This window comes from Ambystoma mexicanum, chromosome 11, assembly GCF_040938575.1.
Source record: "Ambystoma mexicanum isolate Mex_15411 chromosome 11, UKY_AmexF1_1, whole genome shotgun sequence".
NCBI classification, from domain to species: domain Eukaryota; kingdom Metazoa; phylum Chordata; class Amphibia; order Caudata; family Ambystomatidae; genus Ambystoma; species Ambystoma mexicanum.
The window spans coordinates 1,220,198,227-1,220,214,710 of NC_090934.1; the positions used below are offsets into that span (position 1 = coordinate 1,220,198,227).

Sequence of the window (16,484 nt, forward strand, 5' to 3'; positions counted from 1 at the left end):
TTGTGCGTTATCATGCACACACAGTCTGCAGTTTGGGTTCTGAAGTGGAGGAGTTTGTGTGTGTCGACTACAAGGATCAGTCTTTGAGCACATCGCTGCTATTCAAATTGGAACTGAAATGCGCTGTTTAGAAAGAGACTGGATGTTGACGGCCTAGGAGCGTTGTGGAAACAAGAGCACGTGTTGGTTAGGGGTGTATATGTGCGACACTAAAAACGAAAGGCATGTTTTTGTTCATGTAGCTTCCATTACACACGTATACAGGTTAAAAAAAAGCAGCAAAAAAGCGCATGGGTCTATTTTGAAAGGTGCTCGAGACACGGGCCATGCACATTGGCACAGATGGGGGGGCAGAGCTAGGTTGGGGAGTGAGCCACTGTTTAGCAAAGGAATGGAGGAACAGTCACATATGGGGTCCGCTAGGGCCCAGTCTTCCATTATGACTGCTCTTGCCGAAGGTGAAAATCAAGAAGGTATGATTTTGGACCCAGTCCTGCATTTCAGGGCACCATACAGCGGGAAAGATCCCCACGCCACAGGGAAATGAGTGGCCAGTCGCAGGGGGCCCATGTTCCCCACTCAACTGTCATGGCATGTAGTGCAGTGTGACTGAGGGGGCAAGAAGGAGGTATGGCAGTTTGGAGAAGAGAGATTCAAGAAGGGTATTGGAGCACTTTGTGTAAGACTATGGGTGCAAATAATAAGCACTGCACAAGAGACGTGGTTGGTCGGGGGATACAGTCCCATTGTTACCCTATTTATACAATCAACTAAAATGACTCTGCAGAATGTCCCCATAAGCATCTGTTCTCGCATCGTACTTTGAAGTGGCTTAAAGGTGAGATGGCCTGATCAACCGCAGGAACACTTTAGAGGGCCACAGACTCCTAGCCTTGGTCTTTCCCCCCACCCCTTGAGTTCCTCAGGCAGAAGGAGAAATGGTAGTGGGAGAGGCTGGGCAGACCAGGAACTCATCGCAACGAAAGGGGAAATGGGCTGAAGATGCCACATAATGGAAAATCGAGATCCAGGGGTGGTAGGGCTCCCTGTAGAGAAGGGGCAGTCATTTATGTGGCATCGGTTGGTGAGAAAAGTAACAAAAGTAGAAGCGCAAGCGGCAAGCCTCTCTCTGCGCACAGGTACAAGCGGTGACGGAAGACCACCCATCCACACTGGGAACTAAAAGGTAAAATAATAACACTGCAATAAATGTATAAACAAAAATCGAGACCGTTTTTGGTTATGGTTTGCTTAATTGAGTTGCATGGCAATCAATTGATGAAGAAAGGTGGGAGCCCCAGAGCATCCCAGGTGGAAAGAGCTTTGCAGTCATAGCAACCAGGCCCAACCCATCAAGAACAAAGCAAATTTCAATTCTCTCTTCCTAGATACCTCCCTGCTAGAGCCCTTAGGTCCTCTAGCTCCAACTCTCTGCAGATCAGACGTTTTTCCAAGCAGCGAGGGCTGCACAGCCCGCCCCTCACTTCCTTTATAACTAGCTATCATGTATGCCCCTCTTGCAAAGCTTTGGCTACTGCCCGTCAAATGGGCTGATGCTCCGCCCACTTCGCTGTCAACCCCACCGCCACCAAGGCTGTGTCCACTCAGCCACTTCTGGCTGTCACGTTCGTATTCCTCCTATCACAACAAGCCCTTAACATCACACTTCTGCCAGCATTCCTCACGCCTCATCACTCAGCCTTGGTGTAAGTGAGTGACAACACAGAATCCAGTCCATCCACCCAGGAGGGTGCTAGGAGTGCATGTGTATTACTGAGAATGGCCTTCATGGGCCACCGTCTGATATTCCGGTACCCCATTTCTACCCCTATTATAAAAGTGTACATGAATGCGCATGCAGTCAAGAGTTGCTGCGCGCAGCCCTGCGAGGCGGACAGGGGTTGTAACTTATCCTGGCGCACCAGGCGCGAGAAAGACCGCTTATGTGGGTGAATCAGGAAGGTTTGCAGTTTGCACGAATAAGGAAGACTTTGCTGTGAAAAGTAGACGAGAACAGCTCTGCTTCATCGTTGAACAACGACCAGGATTAGGAGAGCGAACAGCCAAAATATTGTTCATTCAGGCCGCCAGAAAAGGCAAGGTGCATTATGCAATATGGACGTTTTGAAAGAAGCTGAAAACCAAAATTACAACTACTAGAGAGAATGTAACATGTATGTGTACCATGTATTTACTTTGGCAATATTTGACTAACATGTCATTGCTAACAGGTGCCCTGGGCCCATTCAAGCCGTTGTCCTGCCTGCTCCCACATGCAAATCCAGTATTTGAACTTCTGCGTATGCACAACATAATTTGCACATGATCGCTTTCTGAATAGGTCATGTGTGTTTGTGCTTTTTCTCTTGTGTGCAAGTTACACAAACGAGTACAAATAAATTGCAATGACTAATCTAACTGGTTTGTCTTTTTCTATGTTACCCCACTCATCTATGTTTAACATAACAATTATATTTCCTGCAGGTCACACCGGGGCAATAGTCTTCCCCCCAACCCCCCTCTTTTTTTTTATAGAATGACAATATCGGCGCTTTAATTCGTGGCTGTATTTGGAGATGCTGTATTGCTTAGAAAATGAGTTCGTTAAATACATGCTTGTTTAAAAAGCCTTTATTATCCTAGAGGCTGTTTGATAGTTAGACCATCACCTTCCAGACAGATGCTTTTGGTAGCCGAAAATGCTGTTTTAAATCACCTTAGAACGCCAAGGATTTAGACCATAAGCAGCTTAGTTGCTGCAATAAACCCATACACTTTAAACCCGTTGGTGGTTTTTGGAGTCAGAAATTAGTTGTGATCAGGTTTAATACAACAGCCCGCGTGTGTCTGTGTCTCCTTCCACAAATAGTGGAACAAAAGTCCCAAGGTTTATTTTCCTTCCTATGCTTTTTCTCATACAGATGGCTAATGCCACCTACTTGAGCCCCAACTAATAATTGTGAATCTGGTCGTTGGTTATTTCAGAAGTAGCGTTTGATACTCCTGAAGTCACCTTGTGGGGATGGTTGTCTAAAAAGCTGCCTGGTGGCATCAATACAGAGCAGTACCCAAATATTTCTTTCAAAAATTGCCGACTTCTAAGTGTCTAACCAGTTAACCTCATCACAAGTGCAGATCTGCAGTGGGCTTGGATAGTGATATGAATATGCGCAAATTGCGTCGATTTTTCTAGCTCACTGATGCGTCCTGTATGACGCTTTGGTAACCTCGCCAAATTTGTTCTCAGTCGCAACAGTGCTTTGCTTGATGGTGAAATGGCCTCTTGTTTTGGCAGGGTCTTGTTCTTTGCCATGATGCTTTTTCAGAAACCCCCGCATCTGCTACGAAAATGAAAGTTCAAACCACTCCCTGTACCATGCCCGGCAGCAAAGCTCAGGGAATTTTGAAATGCTCTTCCCCCCCAGACATCACATCCCTGATAAACAACCAAGGCCGGGTTCCAGAGCCTTACACACACACACACACACACGCACACGCGCACGCGCGCACACACACACACACACACACACACACACGCACGCACAACCATTGCTCATGTACTGGGGTGTCCCCAAAGAGCCCTTCCCTTAGTAAGCAAACTCATCAAGAGTGTAGTAACCAAACTGCTCCAAGAGCATGTGGAAGCACCAGTCAGGCTGGGAACAGATTGATTTTGGGCCTGCCCTGCCTCCATGACACCAGGGACTACCAGAACCACCTCCGCCTTCTCCAACACTGGGCAGGAAAAACGAAGTCCTCTCTGGAATGGATTGAATTTATTTTCCAAACCAAAGTTGGCATGCCACAGTGGGTACAACAGTGTGGAATATCGAAGCTCACATACTGGGTCCCGCCAGGGTCCTTGCTGCCAACCCCCTCTTATTTAATGTCTTTTTGAGCACTTGGAGACCATGCACTTGGCATCATAACATATCTCCTAACTTGCTCTGTTAGTTGAGTGGCACAACATTCCGTGCCATAATTATGCTGATGACGACCAGCAATTCTTCAGATTCTGGACGGCTTTGGCGCATCAAAGCCACAGCCTAATTATTGTAACACATCCACTGGTTGGTGAACGAAACCTTCACCATTTCAGAGCCAGAGGCACTAAAAAATGGGTGGCTGTTGCACAAACCAAGTTACCAGCATCGCTGGGCGAGATCCCTCACCCAGTGGATAAAGTCAGGAAACTGGGTGTTCCTTTTGTCTGGGTCATTTCCTTTATTCCCGCAAGTCAGCTTGGCGTACAAGAATCTTTAATCGCCAAATGATCACGCTCGTGAAGGCATTCCCGTCACTGGGCTCCAACTGCAGATTTGAACTTTATACGTCCTCAACCAGACTTTTTGAATATAGCGGATACAGGCCTTCCTAAATAACAACGCTTTTATGAGTTTGGTAGCATTAATACAAGTAAATCTTTCTAGATTATTAGTGTTGGTTACTCCCCATTTTGAAGTCCCATAGAACTTCATTGGAGATTGGCGGTCATTCCTCCGCGGTGGGTTATAGAAACACATTTCACACTATGTGCCATTGCTTCTCTGTTCCTCTACTTTATGAACTTCTGTTTCAATTGAGAATCTGAGCAGTCCGCAGTTTGGGCTTTGTGTTAAAATGCATATTGTGTTGGTTTTGTAATATATGTGGCGAGTTGTGTACCGCAAAGGTGGCGGCCATTTTATTTTTTTCTGCTAATTTCTAAAGTAAATGTTTTTAAACTAAAAAGTTTGAAAACCTAAAGTGGAAAAAAGAAGCAATACGTGTCCGTGCAAGTCATTTGAAGAAGAAATCGTGGATGCATGAGATATATGGGGGAGGGGTCCCTTCACCTTATTGTTAAAATAAATAAATTGGAAAAGAGGCAAGACCGAACATGGTTTTCGAGACTGCAGTAGAATGGTAAAGGGGGCTAATAAAGGTGACCCTCGATTCCAATGTGGTCAAAAAATATATAATTATGTGAGAAACGTTAAGGACAGGATATGAGGAATAACGAAACTGTATTAAAAGGGCAACCAACACAGGGACACTTTCTTTTTGAGAATGTACCAATGCAATAATAATTTCAAACGTTAACATTACTTTTTAAGATTTTATCTTAAAACATTGTTTCAAACATTGAGGTTTCAAACTAAAGCTGTATAATCATGAATGTTCAGTATTTTAATTGCAGTCTTTTTAATCAAACATTCAGCTAAAGCAGTTAACCCCCGCCTGTCCGCCTTTCACCTCTAATCTCGTTTTACTGTGTTTCTTTGTAGGGGGCGGAAGGTAAGCCCCTGCAGCCTCCTTACGCCCCCTCTCCCACAACCCCTACTTTATTTCGCCTACCCCAATCAAAATGTTCCACAGCATGCAAAATGTGTTGAGTTGGACCGTGCGCTGATGGGGGACACTGTTAATTCTTCCTGCAGTCCTAAAGTAGCTCCATTTTATACCGCTAGGGGCGCATCTCACTGGTGGAAAAACACAGGAAAGCTGGTTGAAAGTAATTCTATTTCACAAGCTGTTTCATCATTTCTCTCCCCCCCACCCCCCCATCCCCGGTAAAATGCTTTCTCATAAGCCGGTAAGATAGCTCAGCAGGTGGATCGCTCGCTGCTGCGATCTGACTGTGATCTGCAGGTTGCAGGTTCGAATCCCGGCAAGGCCAACTCGGCCTTGCATCCTTCCGAGGTCAATAAATGAGTGCCAATTTCGGTTGGGTGATATTGTATGTAAATATGTGCTCTGTAAAGCGCTTTGGATTAAGGCGCTATATAAATAACACATCATTATCATTATTCTTCTCTGTTCCTTTGTCATCAATACATATCTATACCGCTTCCTCTTTTTAATCACTGAGAGGTTTTATTGACAAGGAGCATTCACTCCCAAGGGGCGTCCCCCACTCTCCCGCCATCACCCTTCCTAAAAAGCAGGCAGCCATGAGTGCCAAGTATAGGAAAAAGGGAGCTCTGTCTGAATTGACGCAGACCCCTTTCATTTTCAAGAGCAGCTGATAGCAAGCACCATACAGAGACCACAGAGCGGCTGATGGCACGCACCATACAGAGACCACAGAGCGGCTGCACGCACCATTTAGAGACCCCAGAGCAGCTGATGGCAGGCACCGTACACAAATCACAGAGCAGCTGATGGCACGCACCATACAGAGACCACAGAGCGGCGGCACGCACCATAGAGAGACCCCAGAGCAGCTGATGGCAAGCACCATAGAGAGGCAACCGAACAGCTGATGGCAAGCACCATTCAGAGACCACAGAACAGCTGAAGGCCAATGGACCTCCAGTCTGTGGGCGGGATCCAATGCACTTCAACTCGTACATGCTTTACGCACTTTGAGATTACTGCAGTGGTGAACCAGTAATCATGATGTCTTCCTTCACAGTTGGGCCAACAACTAGAGCAAGTATTTGTCTTAAACTCAGCACCACCCTGACTTTATATTTAGTATTTCTTAATTTGTTGGCTGCTACTGCCATGTCCCTTAAATTATGCCAAGGTTGTTGCATGATGTACGTTGCTCCAGGGCACTGTTCTGAACACTCATCCAACTTGGTGTAAAATAGTTTTTAGGCCTTTAGCTGTAGACCAGAGGGCCATGACGATAGTCAAGTACAAGTGGATCGCTCTTGATTCTTCTTTTTTTATTTTTATTTTTTTAATGCAATTCATACATTTTATCAAGTATAGAAGTTACATATATGTACAAGAAAATAACATTTCCTAAGGAATTATGGATAGTGGTTACCAAATCAGGTCAGAGGTACAAACGTAAGTAATAAAAATCGTGTGGTCACTGTAGGGGAGTAGCTTCTTACCTGTAACTCCATTTCTCCAGTGTTGGTACCTTACCACTGACTTCATTTGCTTACCACTCTCAATCAAAGGAGTGTTGTTTTCCAGTGAAGCAGGATGAACAATGACAACGTGGGCCTTTCCTGTGGGCTCTCTTTTTGTTGTCTCCTTGTGGCACAGGCCTTATATCAAGTTTCTAAAAACCCTCTGGGTAAGTTGTACTTTCATCGACCTGCATTGTCCGCCATTGAGGGGGCCCCGTGAGGTAAGAAGCCATTTCACTGCTTCAGTAAAAATGTAAACAGATGAAATTGATTGCTCTGCATGTTTATTCAAGCAGACTTTTAACTTCACCGGATTGCGCACACGGTTACGAGGTAGTCATCCGGGAAGAGCTGCATGCATACTGACATATCATTTTGTTATTGTGCAAACTAGTCTTAATCTGCTTTCTCAAAGACTTTCCCTTCACTGCACATAACATAGATCATGTGGACATGGTCCCCAACCAGTTTGTGTAACCGCTGCACTGAGGCAGCCTTATCCTTTGGATATCCACTGTCTCACTGGCATAATTGATGCATGCATTGCTCAAGCCGTCAAAGCTTTTTGCATTTGCCTACGCTCATGAGAAGCTGATCCACAGCCTTGACCCTGTCTTGTAACACATCGATTGTTCTCACTTTGTGGGAGTCTTATGACCCCCTACCATGCTTAATTAAATAAAAGGTAAATGCATCTCAGATTGTCTGCCTGCAATCCAGGAGTGGTGTGCCTCCAATGATCTCTGTCTTAATGCCAGTAAGACGGAGATCCTCCTCATTGGCACACCGGCACCTTCCTTTCCCTCTCTGGCCGGCCTCCTTTGGCCCTCTTCCTGCTCCCACCAGTGAAGCTAAGAACCTCGGCCATCTTTCGACTACAAACTACACCTCCTCAGAGGTAGTCTTCCTTTCCTCACCTTCCCCCAGAAGCTCACTGTCTCCAGAGCTCTGGTTCTCTCTAGGCTGGACTACTGCACCAGCCTCTTTTGAAATCTGCTTACCTCTACTCTCCGCCCTCTACATCTCATCCAGAACAGGACTGCAAGACGGGTCCTTGGCCTCAAGCCTAGGGATCATATCTCTCCAGCGGCTCCCAGTGGCTGCAAGGATCAAGTTCAAGACCCTCTGCATTGTCCACAAGGTTTTCTGGGACTTGGGACCACAATACCTCCAACTCTCTCTTCAGAAATATCTTCCTACTCGAGCTCTTTGCTCCTCCACCTCCTTGAGGGTCAGTCGTTTCTCCAAGCAACGAGTTGGGGGTAGATCTTTCTTTGGCTGGCGCCTGCCTATGGAACAGCTTCCCTGCCTTTCTGAAACTTGAGCAGAACCATCTCTGCTTCCAGAAGCGCCCCAAGACCTTACTCTTTGCTTCTGCCTTCTCTCTTCCTCTCCCCTGCTGATCTCATGTCTACTACACTGGTCTCTCCTAGCTACCCTCTGAATTCGGTCCCAGGTCCCTGCCCGCCCAGTTGCACACCCTCACTGCCTCCTGGCAACCCCTGCAGTTGGGTCTGTATCTGTAACCCTACAGTCCCCTTACCTGCACTTGACACCTGCTGTCTGCACTACTTGTTGTCTTTGATCCCTTGTACGGCACTCGCCTATCCTCCCCTTCCCCTGGCACTTCCCCTCCCCTCTCACTGCACTTGCGCGAACTCAATGTTGCTAGGCCTAGAAAGATTGTTGTCTATTGTCCTCCCTCTGTTTCCCCTCCCTTTCCTCGTCGCGCCTTGAAACACTTGTGTATAGGCGCCTTATAAATGCCATATCATATCAATGAGGTGGCTCCCGTTTATGCTTTCTTGCTCTAGAATAACCAGTTAAATCCATGATGCAGGGCACCACTTTGCAAATCCTTGGGGTTTATTTTTCTAAAAATTGGGTTTCATTTCCATTTACCCAATTGGTTACAGTGAAGCAAAGCAAGACAACTCATAGGATGCACTCGTTTGATAAATGAAGACCCAGCACTGAAAATGTGCACCAGTGACCGAGAGTTTACTTGCATGGCATTGTCAAACGACGGCCAATGTTACCTGTGGCTGAATATGAAAACTATGACGGCCAATAATCGGCGCGTGTCTATGCATGCACGCATTCAATTTGCGTGTCAAGTGTTCTGCTGACCTATGGGTCAGCGCTATTATTTCAGGTAATTTTACAGTGCAAATTTGTGCCACAGACGGTGTCCCTGTGGAAGTACTAGACATAAATCAATGAACATACGGGTAAAATGGGACCTCTAAGTGCCGAGCATTATGATAATCCAACATTTCACTCTTCTTTTTACTCAAGGAGCATTGAGGCATTGTGTTTGATAGGTTGTGTCCTAATACTGCTGATGAGCGATCTTTGAAGCGTATGCCTTAACAATTATTGGTGTAGTCGGACATCGGGATGTAAGCTGTGCATTAAAATTTGTTTTCCTGTGTGTGTGGACTGCCGAGTACTGTTAGTCCTGGTTACCTTGGAAACCGCAGCATTGCCTTTACTTGGAGTCCACAGTCAATCTGCATCGATGGGGTGCAATAAAGCAGCGTGGAGAACCATATTTCCAACAGAGAACCATGTTTATCCCCATGTGTTAAATTGCTAGCAGACCTTTGATATATTCAGATTGTTAGGTTGTGGTGTTTGTACATGGTACCCAGTAGCTTCCAGAGCGGTCTGCGAGTGCCAAGGCTTGCATGAAAGCTGGTGTATTGTGCCCCCGCCAGGGTTATGTAGGCTGTAGTCTGTGTAGGGAAAGGGACAGGAGGTAAAGGGAATTTGTTTTAATGTATTTTTATTGTTGTGTTGATCACCTGGCGATATTTCCCTGGTGTCTAAAGGTCTGTAGTTCAATGGTGCATCATTAATGCTAAAACCTAACTGGGAGAAGGACCGGGGAATCCCACCCTCCCAACAAGGCATAAAGAAAGGACATTTCTCCAGCATGTGGTCTGGCATGGATTCACATGCTCATGAATATTCCCGTCGTCGGGCTGGTGATCCTCAGTAAAGAAAAAATCAGTTTCAGTTTAATTTCTGAACTGTCTTTCTCCTAATAACCAATCACTGGTCTCTGGGTCATACTGCCCCCAGCCAATGACTGCCCTCTACCTAAGCCCCTCCTCAGGCAGCCATCTTCTGATTTTTACCGCACGTTCAAGTGTTGGGAGTCCTCGTGCTTAGCTCTCGAGCTTTTACTGCTTATTGAGTTTACTCTTATTTTTTTGGTTAAATCGAGAATTTCACTTCTTGGAGGATTCCGGAAGATCTTTGAGGCCTACCTCACGTAGACATGGCCGAAGACAAAGGAGACTCGACACCCGTTGGATCCAAGCTGTTTAGGATCTGCCCAAGATGTGGGCTATAGAACGTCTTCAAGGAGGATGGGCACTGCCGGTGCCTCCACTGCCTGCACTCGGACAAGTCGCACGTAACCAGCTGACTGGCTGGAGGCGAAGAGCCCAGCGGCAGGTGAGCCCCGGCAATGTACTCCCCCCACCCCCATAAAAAGTCTTAGCAGTCTTCTAAGACCTTTGAGGGCACTCCGGCAACGGGGGTCCCAACATGGCAAATCACTGCAAGTCTGCGGGCACCGGGAGCGCCGTTGGTACGGGCTCCACGGCTGCCAGGCCGGGCGCAGCATCGCCAATGCAGTCAATCATGAGCCAACGCTCCGGCTCAACGAAAAGGAAGTCTGACCACCCGGGTAAGCTTCGGGAGAAGCCCCGTTCGGCTCCAACGGAGAAAGTCAAGGGGGAGCGAGGCGGTGACCCTCCCCCCACGGGGAAGGCCTCAGACGCACCGAAGGTCATGAAGGCCCAGATTCACCTGGCTAAGGCTTCGATTGAGGGAGTGGTAGTGTCCCTGGCAAAGCCCGCAGATGCGGCCCCAGTGGAGTCGACCCCCAAGTCAAGAGTTTCCCTGACCACCTGGAGGGAAACGTCTTTCCTGGCCATCGAAAAAAGACCCCCGTGAAGCCCCTGGCCGAGAAGAAGGGTCCAGGCGCGATAGTCCTTCCGGACTCTGATATCTCCTCCGAGGACGAGCTGTCGGGCTTCAAGTCAGGCTTTGATAAGAAGTTCGTCGAGGTCAGGTCCTACAGGAAGGACCCCGACGAGGCGGACGTGGAGAGCGATGAGGGAGCCGACGAGGAACTGGAGGACACCACGCTGATGCCGACGTTCCCATTGCAACCGCTGCCACCACTGACAGACAGGGCGGAGGACATCTTACTAGCCCTGCAACCCTGTGCTCGGAAATAAGGAATAGGATGCCTTTGCCTCCTGCGGACGATCCAGCAGTTCATCCGCCCCCACCCTTCCATCCTTCACCTCCATCCCCTCCGCCGAAGATGGCGACGGCGGGGACGGATGACAATGGCGACGACGAACAGATCTCCCGTCGCCTCCAGCCGGGACTTCTCCTCCCGACAAAATTGGCTCATTTCACACCATGATTGCCAGGGCCTCCAGAGCTTTTTCAGCTATGACCCGAAGAGCAGAAGGAGGGATTCCTTTATCAGCGACAAGAGGCCAAGAAAAAGACTGTACGCTCAGTCCCGCTGTTGGACGACATCTGGGACGAAGGGCTGTCCCTTCTGAAGAACCCATCCTCGGCCTCAGCAAAGAGAGACCGGTACGAGAAGTAGTACCGGGTCCCACACTCTGCTCCTTTGTGCCTCAGGGCGCAGCCGTCTCCCGACTCCGTAGTCTTCGCGGCGGCCAAGAAGAAATCGGCAGGGGCGACGGCATAGATTTCCACTTCCCCGCCGGACAGGTAGGGGAAGAAGCTGACGCCATGGGTCCTCTCAGCGGCGGCGACGACTATTAGGGCAGCCAACGCCCTCGCCATCATGGCCCGCTACGATAGTGAGCTGTGGTTTAAAATCGCCCCCCCGCCTGGACTTCCTCCCAGAACACAAGAGGGCAGAGGCCCTTGAAATCTTGCAAGAAGGCGAGGTGGCTTCGGACCACGCCATCACGGTGGCCACGGACATCGTCGACACCGGCTTCCGCCAGATGGGCAACGGCATTTGCCTTCGCCGGCGTGGTTGGCTCGGGGTCACCGACTTCCGTCAAGACGTACAGACGAGGGCACTGGACATGCCCTTCGACGGGGACAACCTGTTCGACAAGGCAGTGGACGAGTCACTGCAGGCCATCAAGACAGACACCGAGACGGCCCGTGCCTTGGGCGCGCTTCATCAATGACGGCCGTCCTTCCGGTCCTCTGGAGGCAAGCCACAGGGTGCCTCCAAAGGATTCGGTGGCAGCTCTTCGTCCTACCGTCAGCGGCCCGTTCTTTGTCCCAGGAAGCCTACAGAGGCCGGAGCCAGGCCGGAGGACATCGTTGCCAAGGGGCCCAAGGTGGTAATGCCTCTGCGAAGCAGGACTGAACCGACCGTGACGTCAGGCCCCCACCCAAGCACCCTGGTGGGAGGCCGGCTGGTGAGCTTCATCGGCGTGTGGAAGTCCATCTCCACTGACCGCTGGTTGCCCTGGCCCACGGACACACCCTGGAGTTCCAAAGGAGGTGTCCCTGTTTTACACCTGTGGCCAGGAAAGAAAATCACATTCCACAACTACTTCTAGAGGTATGGGGGGAATCCACCGGTCCCCCATCCACAACACTGGAGGCTTTGGAGCAGTCGGGGGAGGTGAGAACCACTTGGATCTGTTGTAACTGACCCCTGGAATATATCCCTCCCAAAGTCAATTGCTGCGGCCTTCATATTTATACGCATCTGCAGGAATAAGCTATTGATAATGAAAGATCATGGATTACCAACTTGTTTCCAAATCGGTTGACCCTGATAGACCTATATGCTGCCTATATCGGAATGGCTGTGCTTGGTAGCGAAGTATTTATGGCAGCCACCCATTGTGTTTTCTTTTTGTAACATTACATGTGCGTTGTGTGTTAGTCATTTTGTTTTCCACCTGATTGAACATATAAATGACTTGTTTAGTGAATTAACACATGATCTCTGTACGTGAAATAAACAGTATTGTTTTCCATATGATGCAAACCATTAAATCAATTGTTTAACTGTCTAATGGGGTTCAACGGACTTTTGTAGTGTGATGGATGTTAATTCTATAGGAGGTACAGAATGAATTAATGATAGCCCCAGCATTGATACATTGACTTGTGAGTGATAATAGTTTGACCCGAATACTTGATTATATAATCCCACAGGGAACAACCTATTGTAGTGTTTTGCTGTACCTCAGTTCCCATGTGTGAAGGGGCTAGCCTTTCTGTAAGCATGTCCAAATTGGTTACTTACAGGTGCTGAAGCCCGTAAGCAGGACGTAGAACTAATCCCACGTTGTGCATTAGCGGGAGGAATCCCCTGGAGCCCTTTTCAAGAGCGAATGCAACTAGGTATTCCACAACAAGCTTCAGGTCAATTCATGTCTATTCAGAGTACCAAGTATATCCTATCAAATTTACACAAACGATTCAATACATTATTAAACTTTGCATGAAACATTTAAAGAAAAATAACATTGTCTGGAGTGGAAAAAAAAAAACTCTGGGCTCCACCAAGCCTGTACTCCGATTAAATTGCAGCGACTTCCACAACGGCACACAATGGTACAATACTCGTGCAAGGTAAAAACAGGTAAAGGTGCCAAAAACATCTTAAAATGGACAGTAGTCTCGGCATCAGTCCAGTTACACAACACACTCCTGAACTTCATGTCTCTTCCATCAGCCCGGCAAAGTTGCCAGCAGGAGAATTTAATGAGGAGCCCTTTCTCTTGAAGTAAATTAATATGATGCAGATAAAACCATTGATCATGAATTTTCGAAATGTTCTTCACGAGTTCACCTTAATTTGTTATTCTACAAAGAACCTATCCTTTGACTTTTTAAGTGATTAAAGCTATCTGTATCTGACAACCAGGTCATGGGTTCCAATAGGATTGGTTGATTTCTTAGGCAAGACGGTTACATGTGATTTAATCGAATCCCAAAATACCAAAATACTAAATGAAATTTCAAACGAATGCCAACATTTTTTTTTACTAATACTTTCCCCCACCCCCAAACCACTATTCCCATTTCTAGTTTTTCCCCAAATTAGTTCTTTTCATTTTGGTGGGTTTTGTATTCGTTGTAATTTCATTCGTTATTTTATATTCGATATAATCACTGCATGCTATGCAAGACGGCCAAGAAGACTCGATTCCGTGTTCGCAATAGAGTACATCCAAGATGATATCCTTAAGAGCCAGGGAGGGGTTCATCCACATTGGAAATACCACGTTCCAGGGGCCTTTGATTACACCCATAAAGAAAGGAGTAGTCAATTCGCACTGGACTGTATATGATGTTGAGCTGGGAGCACACACGTTTCTTCCCAAACATGTTTTCCACTGTTTGCAGGGACAGCTTGCCTCCCCTCCACCCCCACAAACTGCTACCCCATAAAGTGCAACAACAGTTGACTTTACCCTGTTTATTTAAAGCATAACCCCAACTGATCTGCACACTCCGGAAGTTCCGGTTAAACTTGGATGCCTTTTATGCGATATGTGGCCTCAATTGTGGGACCAACCCATACTCTCTAATTATAAAGTTGAAACGACCCCCCCCCCCGCCCTTTCCACCACCCCGAGTGCACGTTGGTAAAATACTGAGTGCTTGATTTGTAGGGTTGAACTTTAAGCCCCTCTCCTCCATATTCTCAGTGTGTGCCATGTCAGATCTCTGAAGGGCTATCCTTTGCCTGGCCATCAGGACAGCATCATCGGCATACAGGGGTACTGGCAGCCTGCAGACCCCCATTCAGGGTATGTCTGGAGTAAAGCTCCTGAATGGCAGCCAGGGAATCTTTGTGCAATCTGAAAGTAAGTGGTGCTAAGACACGCTCTTGCCAAATGCCTGTTGAATTTAAACAGGGGTGATAGTTTTCTTTCATGGCGACAGTCCACCATAGCGAAGTGTCTCAGTGTAAAACAATGTTCACAATACCCATAGAAAGGTCTAATTTCTGTCCAAAGCCTACACCTGTATGTAGTCAAAAGCAGTTGATGGGTCCACGAAGGCCAGATGGACATGGTCCCCGTGTACCTGCACATACTTAGAAATAGGATGAAGGTTTAGACACTGTCATAGTGCCCAGACCCTCTCTAATCATGCAGCAAAGTTGTTACAAACCATCTAATAAAGAAATAGGCCATATGATTTTGAGTTGGTCGGTCAGTTACCTCTTTTGTAAAGGGGTACTGCTGCCTTTTTCCAATTTCGGCTTTTTTTTTCTTCAGAAAACCGATTAAGTTAAGATAATAGAGATCTGGGCAGTGTTTGAACAAATCGGTTATGATGCCATAAGGTACTGGACTATTGACAACGCTGAGAGGGAAAGGGGAATGGGAAAACAAAACAAACTGCCAGATCTCAAGCACTACACCTTCGGGTCTCTGCTCCCTGCTCTTGGTTTTTGCTGGCGCTTTTCTCTGGGCGGGATCCACGACACAAGACACAACTGGTTAATGGCTGATTTTGAAACTATTTCCTAAGAACTTCTCTTAGTTATACTCCTGCCTCATTACCGGGTTACCTTACTTTAAATCTGGAAAGGAGTATTTAATTGATTTCCTTGGCACTCTCTTAAGTTGAGTTGCTCTGAAGTAACTCCTCTCAATCTCTGAAAGAAAAAGAAAACATGTCTTTTGGTTCCTTGCCTTTTTCCTTGCTCTCAATGGGGAACTTTTTACCTTGAGTTCACTATATCTCTCTCTGGTTGTATGCTGTAGTAATTTGCTACTATGCCTCAGTTTGCTGAACTGGTTGAGAAATCCACGTCTCTTTACTCTGGTCAGTATTATGTATTTCTAGAAACAACTTTTTTTTTAAAAACTGTACACAGTGCTCTTTATTAATTTCTCGTTTTACTTTTTCACCACGCTGCCCCGTACAGTAAAACCTATCACACTGGTGCTTTAATTCTGTGCAGCACGCACCTGATGAGTTAAAGCTTGCAGCACACTCTCAGTTCTTCTTTAACACTACGCTTTATCAGCGCTCCCACACTGTCTGCTCCTTTAGAAGGACCCGTACAACCCACGACCGCTGCCTCAAGCGATAACTGCGGGAACAATGGAGCTTCCACCTAAAGGATACTTCACGTTGCTCACGCCGGTGGGTTCCTTACTGTAGCCCCGGCTGCCGGTCATGCTGATTTCTCAGTTCCCCTGAAAGATGGAAATTAAGCTACAAACATCAAACTCAAACATAAGAGTTAATCAAGAAAATTAGCCAAATACATTGACCATGTTCCGGGCGTAATACGATTGTTAGGTGACTGGGATATTTGGGAGGATTATTGCAATTTTACATCGAAAAACGGATCAAATTCGGAGTACCCATTGAAGAGCTCTTAAGCAAATCGTCCCATTTTATGTATCAATTCCATTTTTCTCTGAGCACCAATTGGAAGTATGTCCTAGCATAGCATATTTCGATGGATGGGTGGAGCGAGCAATAGTTGGATGGATCTGTGGATGGATGGAGCAGTAGATTCGGCTATGGTTGGATGGAGCCATTAATGGATTTATTGATGGAGGGATTGCTAGAGTGTTGGATGGTGCCTGTGTGTGTGGTGAATTTCAGGTATCAGATGCGGTT

At 47.1% G+C, this 16,484-nt stretch overlaps 1 protein-coding gene across 6 annotated transcripts in view; it reads left to right on the forward strand.

The window, feature by feature from the left end:
* Window positions 1-16,484, forward strand: part of PEAK1 (pseudopodium enriched atypical kinase 1) — a 978,753-nt gene that overhangs the window by 931,204 nt on the left and 31,065 nt on the right. The window lies entirely within an intron of this gene.